Source organism: Podarcis raffonei, chromosome 8 (genome assembly GCF_027172205.1).
Source record: "Podarcis raffonei isolate rPodRaf1 chromosome 8, rPodRaf1.pri, whole genome shotgun sequence".
Classification (NCBI taxonomy): Eukaryota; Metazoa; Chordata; class Lepidosauria; order Squamata; family Lacertidae; genus Podarcis; species Podarcis raffonei.
Genome location: NC_070609.1, coordinates 22,777,334 through 22,782,374, shown reverse-complemented (window position 1 = coordinate 22,782,374; position 5,041 = coordinate 22,777,334).

Sequence of the window (5,041 nt, the reverse complement as noted above, 5' to 3'; positions counted from 1 at the left end):
TAAAATTCATCTTGTTTGTTTTGGCCCAGTTCTCTAATCTGTCAAGGTCGTTTTGAAGTGTGTTCCTGTCCTCTGGGGTGTTAGCCACCCCTCCCAGTTTGGTGTCATCTGCAAATTTGATCAGGATGCCCTTGAGTCCATCATCCAAGTCGTTGATAAAGATGTTGAATAAGACCGGGCCCAAGACAGAACCCTGTGGCACCCCACTAGTCACTCTTCTCCAGGATGAAGAGGAACCATTGATGAGCACCCTTTGGGTTCGGTCAGTCAGCCAGTTACAAATCCACTGAGTGGTAGCATAGTCAAGACCGCATTTTACCAGCTTCTTTACAAGAATATCATGGGGCACCTTGTCAAATGCCTTGCTGAAATCAAGGTAGGCTACACCCACTGCGTTCCCTTCATCTACCAGGCTTGTAATTCTGTCAAAAAACGAGATCAGGTTAGTCTGACATGACTTATTTTTCAGAAATCCATGCTGACTATTGGTGATCACAGCATTCCTTTCCAGGTGCTCACAGACTGTTTGCTTAATGATCTGCTCCAGAATCTTCCCTGGTATTGATGTCAGACTGACTGGGCGGTAATTATTTGGGTCCTCTCTTTTCCCCTTTTTGAAAATAGGGACAACATTTGCCCTCCTCCAGTCTGCCGGGACTTCGCCTGTTCTCCAGGAATTCTCAAAGATGACTGCCAGTGGTTCTGAGATCACATCTGCCAGTTCTTTTAATACTCTTGGATGCAGTTCATCTGGCCCTGGAGACTTGAATACATCTAGACTAGCCAAGTATTCTTGTACTATCTCCTTAGTTATTCTGGGCTGTGTTTCCTCTGCTGAATCATTTGCTCCAAATTCTTCAGGTCGGGCATTGTTTTCTTTATCGGAGAAGACTGAGGCAAAGAAGGCATTGAGGAGTTCAGCCCTTTCTGTGTCCCCTGTTTGCATTTCACCATCTTCTCCTCTGAGTGACCCCACTGTTTCTTTGTTCTTCCTTTTGCTACGAACATACCCATAAAAGCCTTTTTTGTTGCTTTTAACCTCTCTAGCAAGCCTGAGTTCATTCTGTGCTTTAGCTTTTCTGACTTTGTGTCTACACGTGCTGGCTATTTGTTTGAATTCCTCTTTGGTGGTTTCCCCCCTTTTCCATTTTTTGTACACATCCTTTTTTAATCTTAACTCAGTTAAAAGTTCTTTAGATAGCCACCCTGGCTTCTTTAGGCACCTTCCATGTTTCCGTCTCATTGGTATTGCCTGAAGTTGTGCTTTTACTATCTCCCTCTTAACAAACTCCCAGCCATCATGAACTCCCTTTCCTTTTAGTATTACTGTCCATGGGATCTCACCCAGCACTTCCCTAAGTTTTATGAAGTCGGCTTTCTTAAAGTCGAGAAATTGAGTCCTAGTATGCTTGGCTGCTCCTTTCCGCTGTATAGTAAACTTCAGAAGAGCATGATCACTCGCGCCTAATGATCCTTCCACTTCTACCCCACTAACCAGGTCATCAACATTGGTTAGGACCAGATCTAAAATGGCTGTTCCTCTTGTAGCTTCTCCCACTTTCTGGACAATGAAGTTGTCTGCAAGGCCAGTGAGGAATCTGTTTGACCTTATGCTCTTGGCTGAGTTTGACATCCAACAAATATCCGGGTAATTGAAGTCCCCCATTACTACTATCTCCCTTCCTTTTGCATGCTTGGCCATCTGTTCCAGGAAGGCATCATCTATGTCCTCCGTTTGGCTTGGGGATCTATAGTAAACTCCCACAATGAGGTCACTGTTATTCTTCTCTCCCTTAATTTTGACCCAAATGCTCTCACTTTGGCTTTGAGGTTCTAAATCTTGGATCTCTTCACAGGTATACACATCCCTGACATATAACGCCACTCCTCCTCCTTTCTTGTCTGGTCTGTTTCTCTGAAATAGATTGTATCCCTCCATTATTACATTCCAATCGTGGGACTTATCCCACCAGGTTTCAGTGATGCCTATTATGTCATATTTAGTTTGCTGTACCAAGAGCTCTAGCTCATCTTGTTTATTTCCCATACTTTGCGCATTAGTGTACAGACATTGAAGTCCATTAATCATTCCCCCGTGTCTCTTATTTAAGGATTTTTTCCTCCCACCACTAGGTCTGCGTGCTGTTTGCTCCATTCGGTCTATGACATTTGGATGATCATCTTCATCAATTGATAGACTCCTACCTTCAGGAGCACTGTCTCCCTCCCCCACATTAGTCAGTTTAAAGCCCTCCTGATGAGGTTTCTGAGATTTTTTGCAAAAACATTCCTACCAACCGTTGTGAGGTGCAGCCCATCGCTTGCCAGAAGTCCATCTTCAAGAAACTGCATTCCGTGATCTAAGAATCCAAACCGTTCCTGTTTACACCATTTGCGAAGCCAGTTGTTCACTTCCACTATTTTTCCCTCTCTCCCTGGGCCACGTCGTTCAACTGGGAGGACAGATGAGATGACAATTTGTGCATTTAATTGCTTCAATTTCCTGCCCAGAGCCTCGTAATCTCTTTTGATCTTCTGGAGGCTATTGCTTGCAGTGTCATTGGTTCCCACATGAACCAAGAGGAAGGGGTATTTGTCAGTGGGTTTTATGATTCCTTGCAGTCGTTCAGTTACATCTTGGATCTTAGCCCCGGGGAGACAGCACACTTCCCGAGACATCTTGTCAGGCCCACAGATCACTGCTTCTGTTCCCCTCAGTAGGGAATCCCCTATCACCACTACACGCCTCCTCTTAGGTCTGGTCGGGGTTCTTCCGTGAGCTGTCCGTTCCAAGGTCGCCTGCACATTCCCTGAAGACTGCCTTTGCTGCTCGTCTTCATATACCTGATCGACTGTAATGAGGGAGAGATCCTCAAATGGAGTCTGCTCTTCGTCTTCCATGCTAGGGGAAAGGACCTCAAAGCGATTGCGTATTTCTAAACAATCAGAGCGAACCCTGGGCCTCCTACTTCTTTGAGTCACGTTTCTCCATATATCTGGCTCCTGTGTTGGTGAACTAGCCTCCTTCTCAGGGGAGTCCCCTGTCTCCTCCTTGGTGGAGACGGTGTGCTCTGTTGCTTCCAAGAAGAGCTCCAGCTCTCTAATTCTTTGGAGCGTAGCTACACGTTCCTCCAGTTGCTGGACTTTGTCTTTTAAGAGGGCAATCAACATGCAATTGCTGCAGGTAAAGCTGCCTGCAACCTTTGGCAAGATGGCAAACATTGCGCAGGAACCACAGGCGACTGCAGCTGTTCCCTCACCCTCCATCTTGAGAAGGTGTCGTTGGGGGTGACTACAGCGGTCCTCCATCATAAAAAGCGTGAAGACAGGACAAATAAATCCCCCCAAATAAACCTATATCTCCCCCAACAAACGTTTGAGACTAGCTCCCCTAAATCTAAAAGATGGATTTGTTCCTTCTTCAGCCGCTGCCCTACAAGTTCTGACAAGCTCCTCCCACAGCTAATCCCCTACCTCAACAGAAGCTCTGCCCCCTCTGACCTTTGCACAGAGAAAGCAGCTAATCAGCCACAAGAAACTCACACAAGAAAACCCTTTAGTAGTGCTACTGCTCCCAAGATATTGATATGATTGATTTAAAGAAGTGAGACAAGCTTTTGACAAGCACTGTTCCTCCAACTTGCAGAATTTCATAGGTTTTGTCATTAACTGGGATTAATCGTGTGCCATTTACTGTTCTCATTATAATCTCCTAAGAGAACAAGGTCTCCGTGTTTTAATGCCACCAGGAATCTGTGACTTATGATCATGTTCCCAGGCTGTGGTGCTCTGATCTCTTCAATATTTAGATTTGTTGTTGGTGGCCTTTTTTTTAATAGCACTGCCTCTTCTATTAACTTTCTGTTTATAGCTTCACTAATCTGTGACAAAGGAGTAAAAGAGGCAATCCATCAAATTGCAAAATACTGAAAAGGACAAGGCAGGGTTGTGCATTCCCACTTGAGCTGACATAATGAGATCCTAGGAGATTGGGGAGCAGTTCACCTTACAGGTGAAGTGTGTTAGACTTCAAAGGAGGTTCTGTCCTGGCTCCCACCCCCAAAACATGCAAGCAGAGGCTCTTACCTGTAAGTAATGAAGAGATCTTTATTCAGACAAGTAATGGCACAGGCTCAGCAACAGGCACAAAGCTCAGGGCACAGCAAGAAGTTCAGAACTGGATGGAAGCAATGAAGATGTCCCAACAAGTTTCCATGCCCTGCCAACAAAACTTTTAAAGATGAGGTGTGGCGCACTCACTCATCATGTGGGGATTGCAAACGCTCACTCTTTCAGGGTCAGTGACTCTTATCCCATCTGTGAAAGCAGCACCTGATTCCAGGCAAAAAGACTGCAGCCTCCAATTTTGGATCCTGTTCAGTTGCTGCTGCTTCCAGTTCCACTTCCCCTTTTGCCTGTTTTAAGCTCTTTCCAGCTTCCTCTGAGACACTGCACTCTGCAGGAAAGTCAGGGGAGAGCCGGTATCTATTCTCCCCCCCCCACCAAAGCAACTTAAGTTGGGGGAGACAGGTGAGATCTTCCCTCCTCCAATCCAGCTTCTTGCCATTTAGCCCTAACCACCACCAACACCCCATCCCTATTTCTTCTCCTTCCTCTCCCTGCATTAGTGCCTGCCAATCCAAACCTGATCCTAACAAGGCTGTGGGACTCATGACAAGGTCTCACAATACCTCACAAAAGGCCTTGGGTTGTAACGAAAACCAGATTCCTTTTTGTAGGCTACCAATACGTCCCTACAGAGTGTAAGTGTGTGTTGGGTCATTCCACATCAAATCAACGCAAAAAACAAGGGTTTCATTACCCACCGTCTTGGATTTTGATGAAACTTGGTATACTCCCTTCCCTTATGGTTGAAAGAAACCCCCTTAATTTTTTTCCCTCTATCTCAAACGGTTTTAATTTTATAGCACTTCAAAGTTTCATGAAATCTGCGTTTCCGTCCCTCTTGAGATCCTTGGCCTTGTGTACATTTTATTTTTTTCCCCTCCATAACCGTGTGAAGTAGAGGGGGAAAATTTAA